Source organism: Lycium barbarum, chromosome 8 (assembly GCF_019175385.1).
Source record: "Lycium barbarum isolate Lr01 chromosome 8, ASM1917538v2, whole genome shotgun sequence".
Taxonomy (NCBI): domain Eukaryota; kingdom Viridiplantae; phylum Streptophyta; class Magnoliopsida; order Solanales; family Solanaceae; genus Lycium; species Lycium barbarum.
This window is the reverse complement of record NC_083344.1, coordinates 117,689,698-117,698,780: the sequence shown is the minus strand read 5'-3', so window position 1 is coordinate 117,698,780 and position 9,083 is coordinate 117,689,698. Positions and strand designations below refer to the sequence as shown.

At 33.0% G+C, this 9,083-nt stretch overlaps 1 pseudogene; it reads right to left on the bottom strand.

Moving 5' to 3' along the window:
- Nucleotides 1-3,582: 3,582 nt before the first annotated feature.
- Nucleotides 3,583-6,251, bottom strand: LOC132605335 (transcription factor MYB1-like; annotated as a pseudogene).
- Nucleotides 6,252-9,083: the final 2,832 nt, after the last annotated feature.

The window sequence follows — 9,083 nt, the reverse complement described above, 5'->3', positions numbered from 1 at the left end:
CTGTTTTCTTACTCTCTATGCTCGAGTTCAATTACTCCATTAATTGAGTTTCTTAAGCTTCATTATTAGAAGCTTTCTCATTTGATGATAAGTAAAGTTAAAAAATCTACTAATTAATCTACTATTATACAAAGTAATGCAACTAAGAATGACAAAATGAGATTGAAAAGAAAAAAAAAACTTACTTTAACAATGACAGTGGCGGCGGCGGACTGCTGGCGGCAGCGAAGAAGCTAGGGCGGTGATGGAGGGACGATGAAAAATGATTGGGGATGGGGTGTCGGCGGCGGGGGCAGTGGGTGTGGTGGGCGGTCAGCTGTGGGGGTGAGAGAAAGAGTGACCAAAGAGAGAGAGAGAGAGACTGAAATCGGGAAAGCCAGATCTGGTATATGGCTTAATTTTTTGACCCCATGAGTTCGAAAAAATTAAGTCATGTTTGACCAAATTTGAATTAATCTTTTCGACTTCATGAGATTGAAATTTCTAAAATTATTTTATATTTATATATATAAAAAAATTACCAAATAATTTATTTTCATTTTTAAATTGTATTAAAAACCATTTCGACCTCATGAGGTTGAAATGATATTTTTCTGTTAATATTTCGACCTCATGAGGTAATATTTCAACCTCATGAGATTGCTATCGTATATAAAAAAAAAAAAAAAATAGAAAAACACTTTAAAATAAATTTCAACCTCATCAGGGGGAAATTTTGAGGTCGGAAAACACATTTTTTTAAGTAGTGATGTAAAAAGCATATCAATGAGCTTTAAATATCAAATAATTGTATATCACATAAAAAACATATCTGCTTTTTCTTTCTTAAAGAAAAAGATTGGTGGGACAGAGACTAGACTTTCTATATTTGGACAAATTATGAACTGTCCTTCTCTTTCTTTCTTTAGAAAACAAATACTTGCTCCGTATCACTTTAAGTGGGTGTTTGGCCAAAAGAATTATTCACTTTATTTCAGATTTTTTTTTTTTCATTTTTTTCACTTTTCAGCTTTTGACCATAAGAATTTTAAATACAATTTAAAGTTGTATTTCGGAATATCAAAAACTCAAAAAATTTATTTTTCAAAAGAAATTCACTTTTTTCACCTTTTTAGAGCTACATTTCATCAAAAACTACAATTTCAAAAACTATGATCAAATACAACTCCAACTCCAACTCAAAAATTTCAAAAAGTGATTTTTTTTTGTTTCTATGGACAAACGGGGCCTAAGTGTCTTGCTTTTTTTTTTTATCTGTCTCAAAAGGAGTGTCTTTTTTATTTTTTATATATGGTAAACTGATAATTTCAACATCACAAGTTTATAACCACAAGATTTAAAGGACATTTTAGTACATTATACACATTTTTAATTTAGAATCACAAGAGTTTAAAAACTCTCCTTATTTCTTAAACTCCATGCGTAGTCAAACTAAGACACTTAAATTGGGACGGGGGAGTATATAGTCTTCTCAGATACGACCTTTTCAAACCAAATTTGATAGACAGCTCTGATTAATAAAGAAACTTTTAATACTCCGTAAGTTTAAATTTTGTTGAAATTATTCTTTTAATTCGTTTAGAAATGATAATTTTTATATTTAGATATATTTTAACGAGTAGCGTTTACAACCATTTAAAATTAAGGCATATCAAAGATCACATATTACAATTTTTTTTTTTGTTTTTTATTTTGCTGCCATCCTACATTTGTATTACATATATACTCCCTCCGTCTCATTATAAGTGTCTTACTTTTCTTTTCGGTCTATCCGAAAAAGGTGTATCTTTCTATATTTAGTAAGTTGACCATTCAAACATCCTACATGAGAAGTTTATAACCATAAGATTTAAAAGACATTTTAGTACGTTATACACATCTTTAATTGATGACCACAAAATTCAAAAGTCTCTTTTTATTTCTTAAACTCTGTGTCTAGTCAAACTTAGACACTTAAGTTAGGACGGAGGAGTAGTCGATAACAATTTAAATTAAATTTTCAGTGATTTTTGTTGTGATTTACAGTAATGGTAGAGCAAGGATTTTTCAATAAAGTAATTCAATATTATAAAATAAATAAATAAATGCATGATGAAGTTAAGGTAATTCAACATGTACTATATGCACAATAAAAATATGATTTATATATTATATAGTGTAATTTTCTTGCCCTCCTAGCTCTGCCCTGATTTTCAGTCTACAGTATAAAATCCCCTCACGAACAATCAAATCATATAAGATCATTTCCAAAGTCAAAAATACTTTAAGAAGTTACTTATTGGAGATTACTATTGAAGGTGGTGTAACTTAAAAGAAGGATTAAGGGTGTTCTGTCTTTTTACACTTTCGGATTAGTTAGGATTCCAAAAGTTAGTTAGGACAATTAGAGTTAGTTAATCATCAACTAACCATATATATAAGGGAAATACACTGTACAATCTCTACTCAGTTGAATAAATCAAAATCTGAGAAATTCTCTCTCTATACTTCTTCTTCATCTGTCTATTAGGGTTCAAACCCTTCACTTTATTTCAGTTACTATCTTATTTTGCATAAATTCAACATAGATATGTAAATGTCATTTAGCAGAGTAGATTGCATAACATGCCTTTTGGAAACACAAAGAGAAGTCAGCCTACTTGTGTTGGAATATATAAGGCGCGTTTTTCATATTATTTTAAGGTAGAGATGATGAACATTAAGCTGACCTCATGTCATGATATTATTTACTTCACTCTTAAAATTTACAAGGTTGGTATTTATAGATACTCCAGGATAATCTTAAACTCGATACTACTAAGTGCTTCAGACGCCTTTTCTGTGAACTTGATCACCTTAAATTTTCAAAAGCGCACCGATAGAACATAGCGGAATCCGGAGCCAAAATGACATATTTTTGCACCTAATAGCCCAAAATAGGCTACCTTTTTTTTTTATACCACAATGGGTATTTCGTTGGATAACCAACGAAATACCCACAATTAGCACTGTTCATAGCCGGAATTTTCAGTTGCATTTTGCTACACTTGTAGCGAAATGTAAATTTTTTTTATTTTTTTTTGCATTTCGTGAATATATCAACGAAATAGTATATATATATATATATATATATATATTTCGTGAATATATCAACGAAATAGTATTTTTTTTGTTTTTTTTTAATTTCGTGAATAATGAACGAAAACTGATTTATTCTGGTTTTTTTTTTTTTTTGCATTTCGTGAATATATCAACGAAATAGTATTTTTTTGGTTTTTTTTTATTTCGTGAATAATGAACGAAAACTGATTTATTCTGGTTTTTTTTTTTTTTTTTGCATTTCGTGAATATATCAACGAAATAGTATTTTTTGGTTTTTTATTTTATTTATTTTGTGAATAATGAACGAAAACTGATTTTTTTTTTTAGCATTTCGTGAATGCCCATTGTGGTATAAAAAAAAAAGACAGCCTATTTTGGACTTTTAGATGCAAAAATATGTCATTTTGGCTCCGGAGTCGAACGTAACGTCTATGTACCTGATTACATAGATATCCTAAACATCACATGAATAACATCAGAGTGCATGAATTTAATAATTCTAGAATATTCAAATTTATTTTCCCAACAACTTCAACTTGTAGTTGGGGTACAAAGTATAAACAACGATGTATCCCTATTACAAGTTTACAATAAATGCCATTACATATCTCTTTAATAATGGTGATAAAATTAACCTCGGCTAATTAAGTAGACTCCATATGTCAATATCAACAGAAAAGTCATCCCAACCATCACGTCCTTTTAGCATACAGTTGGCTCCACCATTTAACGGTGGTGTTTTTTCCTCATGCAACAAAATTGTCGGTGTTGTATCATCAGCTACTGCTTCCTCAATTTCATTGCAATTTTCCAGTAAACTTGCCCACCATTGATATCCGTTATCTGTTGATGCTTCGGAAGTTTGCTTCTGATGATCACTAGTACTAGTCCTTAGTATTTCTTTTTTGCCTTCATCTTTGTCTACTGTGTTTGTGATACTTTTGTTGGTGAACAAATAAGGGACATTCTTCTTAGCACTTGAGAAGTTCCGAGGTTGAGGTTTTATTATTTCATTTTTCGTAATGACTCTGCCGTTATTGTGTATCTTTCGATGAGGAAGAGGAGCAACAGTATTTAACTTCTTTTGGAAGTGAGTGTTCCAGTAGTTCTTGACATCGTTTGCTGTTCTTCCCGGAAGTCTACCAGCAATAAGTGACCATCTACAAATAACATAGTAAAATATTATAAATTAAAAGCGTAATTTAGATGAAATGGTCACACATGTACAATAGAAGTGGAGCTAGGGTTACAATTTCATGGGTTCTAAACTTTAGAACGAAAGGCTTCAAATGCTAATAGCTGGATACTGAATTTTATATGTGTACATATTTAATGAATTTCTCAACACAAATATAGTGTTTGAGCAAAAGCTATTATATTCCGTCAAATGAGTATCTGGCCATCTACGTTCAGTGGTGTATCTAGCATATGAAGTGGGGGTTCAACTTTCGACGCGGAGTATAAATTTATGTGTAAAAGGTTATTAAAATATTAATAAATAGTAAATATGAATCCATAACTTTAAAAATATAATGAATTCAATACAAAAAATCTTAAGATTGAACACCTAAAATTTAAATTCTGGATCTGCCTCTGTCTACGTTCCCCCTTATATTCAACAGGCGTGGTATCATAGCAGACAAAAACTTGTGAGTTTAAATCTTACCGTGATCCAAAAAAACAAAGAAGTTTTTGTATATGTTTTAGCTCATGTATAATAGAATCATGCCTGCGCCCCAGAGGGAGTGTTGAGATAAAAATTGTACTCTAGATCTCAAATTTTAGATGAGAAATGGTCGCGTAAATTCATCATGGGTTTTAGAACATAAACTTGCCTGTTGCCTAGAAGCTTATGAAGCTATCAAGAGATCTGTTTCATCAGAAGAGAAATCGCCTCTCTTTATATGTGGCCTTAGATAATTCAGCCACCTTAGTCTGCAACTCTTCCTACATCTATTCAGACCTGCACATATTCACTTATGAATTTAGCAAGGGTATATATCAGCCTCAGATATATCCATACGCTCTTATTCACGTTAAGGAATATAAAGTGTAGAAATACTACTCCCTCCGTCCCAATATATGTGATGTAGTTTGACTGGGCACGAAATTTAATAAATAAAGAAAGATTTTGAATCTTGTGGTCTAAAACAAGTCAAAGATATTTGTGTGGTTATAAATTATTTGTAAAAGATAAAGTTTAAAGTTAAATTGTTGCAAATAAAGAAATGTGTCATTCTTTTGGAAACTGACTCAAGGAAAGTGTGTCATAAAAACTGGAACAGAGGGAGTAGTACTCTAAAATTGCATAGCCCTATTTAGTTTGTCTGGCAATATTTAACTGAGTACTAAATTTAAGAAAGTAAGGAAAAAAACTTTTGAAATTTGTGATCTAAAATAAGTCATAGACATTTGTATGTATAACTATAAATCATCTATTGAAATTTAAAATTAAATTATTTACAAATATAAAAATGTGTCTTTTTTTTCTTTTTCTTTTTATATATATATATATATATATATATAGATCATTAGAAAAGAAAGACGACGATGACAACAACAACAAATCGGGTGTAATCTCACAAGTGGGGTCTAGGGAAGGTAGCATGTACACAGACCTTACCTCTACCGTGTGAAGTAGAGAGGTTATTTTCGATAGACTCTCTCTCGGCTCAAATAATGAAAAACAAAACATTTCAAAGCAGTATTGGACACAAAAAATACAAAAGTGAAGAAGACATTACAAGTAAAACGGATCACATAACATAGCATTCTGAAGAAAAGAAACAACAACGGCTAAAATATTACAAAACGATAGTAACATAATTTAAAGTTTAAGAAACTACGAGAATAACAGAAGGAGTGGTGGTGACTATAAGTTTACCAGATCTAGCAGGAACAAGATGCCACTTTCCTTCACCGTACTTTTGAATGCATTTTCTCAAAAGAAAATCTTCATCTTCAGTCCATGAACCCTTCCTCACTACTCCCAACGGCGTACAGATAGGATTAGTACTGTTCATGATATTTAGTGGGACCGCACAAATACCAGATTCTGGCAATGATTGAGTTTAAGCAAGGCACGTAATGACAGTAGTCACATAAATAGAAACAACTTGCAGTAGATAGAAAAGACCACCTTTTTTTTAGTAAATAAAATACACTTATTGTGTGCTCTTTCCAGAAATGTGCAAGTCATTTTACAACCTTTTCAGTCTGTATATAGTAGTACTACTGTAGTGCATGACTGTATTTTCACAAGTGTACGTGGACGGAGTTTAACCACTTAGGGAGCTTTCCACAAAGCGCCACCTGTTATAAATTGCACACTCCTTTTCAACAAATACATCCAAATTCGCCGTGTTCCCCCTGCCAACCGTTGGGACACCCTCTGTCACTTTCACGCACTCTTGCTTATGACTTAATATATTTAAAGCTTTTTAATTTTTCAATAAATTTTATTTAGAGGCTTGATTGCAGCTTGTTCCGATTGATCATCTAAATATATAATAAAGTGTACATAGTAGATATTTTTGTTTTAAATTTTATTTTTTTTACATGTATTCTCTAACATTTATGAACTGATAATTAAGTTAATCACATAAAATATGTCATCTCATTTAATTGTATAATCAGCCTCTTGGAATAGACCTGACTTTTACGACTTACAGAAGCTCATACTTATAATTTGCGGACAGACTTGCAAATTTTGGTATGCAATGACGAACATTAGCTGGTCCAATCATACATACAACTGCCTAGAGAGGCGAAAGGCCGAAAACTCAACGTTTACTGATTACAACTTCCCCATTTTAGGAGAAAACTAAACCCGAACTCCTTCTCTTTAGATAGAAACATGGATAGACTCCACACTTTTGATGTCCCGTAATATAGGATGTGATACAGGGGATTTGTTGCCCGTATAGTACATAGTTTTATGAGATTTTATGAGAGCTTATTGTATTGGGTGGAAAACGCACCCGAGGTCAGTTTGTGCGACCGGATGCTCAAGAGGTCCGGGGGATCCATACAGCTCGCTTTCACTCCTACCAATTCCTGTCATGTCTACCGACCTCGATCAGAGCACCGGATCATACACGAAGGTTGGGGTCACAGAGAGGTCACATCACCCGTACTTTAGTGGTTGAGAAGTCCAACTTTGGCTTATATAAGGATAGCTTAGAATAGAAGGACAAGGGGATCTTGCTCACATTTTGTAAACCCTATCTTTCTTCTCTCTCTAAAGCAATATATAAAAGAACATCCATTATTAATTTGTTATTCTTGAATCATTTCCTTGTTTGTTATCTTATATTGTGCCACACCTGTGCAGCTCACTGTTACTCCCAACCGGGCTCATAAAAGAATTTCCAGAATTAGATACGACTCACTTGTCTTCAAACCCTATTAAAATAAATCTCTAACTGGTTGTCTGATATAATCCATTTTCACCGGAAAACTTATCAGTAATCCTACTATCCTTTGGATGGAGTCTGTTCCATTATGTAGGTAGAGATTATTAGATCGCCCTCTTTGTAATTTCGCATTATTAATGAAAAAGCTCCACCCACTGAGATAGGGGGAAAATAATTTTTGTATTTTAAAAAAAATTGGTTAACTTATCGACGTAATGAATACTTGAGAATACTTAAAAAAAATCGTTTGAACTGAAAAAGTGATTGTAGTTGCAAATGTTTTTTATGTTTTGAAATGCAATGATATTTTGTGCCATATATTTATTGTTACTTTTGTGCCAGAATACTTAGGAACTACAATGAATTAAATATGCCCCTATACTATGCGAGACTGAACAAATATGCCCTCCAATATATTTTCGAAATCAAGGACACTAATGGTTGACTTTTATAATAGTAAGGGCACGTCTGCGCCGAACTTTAAACGACGGGCATAACCATGTAATATCGTATAGTCGAGAAGAATATTTTACCCTTTTCCGTTTAAATAAATGTTATAAGAGTTCCAATATGACATCAAGATATGGTGTGGGATGGGCAAGGTGAAGCAAGTTCAAATTTCTTGTAGAGTAAGTCCTCACCTGCCCCACGTCCTGTGCATTTTCCATCTCTACCCTCGGGTGTCAGCATACAAACCGACCATGGGAATTACATATCACAAGCATTTTAAAAGGTGGGACGTTTTATTTAAAACGACAAAAAGATTATAACCCGAGCTATGAAGCATAAGCCCACAATTCTTTTTTAAAATTTATAAATATGTATAAATTAGAAAGAAAAGAAAAATATAAATACAAATAGTAAATTATAAGAGGTAAATTAAATGTTGAAAAATTTACCACAATATATAGTAGATATCCCAGCTATCACTATGAATAATACAACAAGGTATTATATATCATGATTAAGAAAGAATAATGATACTAGATGGAAATAGCTAGTAGTAAAAAAGACTATCTTTAGAGAAGACAAAGGGAGACAAAGGGAACTACAAAACTCTCCGTACACATATGACCGTTATCTCGTATAACAGTAACCTCTGACTTAAATCCCATCTCTAAGGGACACGCGCAGCCCTATGGGGACGCCGGAAAACCCGAAACCGGCTCGTCCTGTTGAGAATGCTTCTCCCCCAACTGGTCTGAACACCTTCTGGGGCTTTAATTCCACAGACAACAAACTATGTCAATGCAATTCTAACACCCGCGAATCAGAACACCACTGCCAAGAGACGAGCTGGGGACCCTTTTGTGGGAACTCAAATTGCGTCACACAATGGTATCCCGGCGGTCTTCTTCAAAGCCAAAGATTTTAATGGGGTCATGGCAGAAGAGTGAAAATTTACCCTTGTTGGTAAATTCATGAAAACAAGGCCTTTAATTGAGAAAATTAGGTCCAAATTTGCAGAGAAAATCCCCGCAAGAGGTAACTCTAGAATTGGTGTATTTAATTATCGCACTGTTTTTCTGGATTTCACCAATAAAGATGACTTTGAATCTGTGTAGTTTAGACGTTCTGTTGAGATTG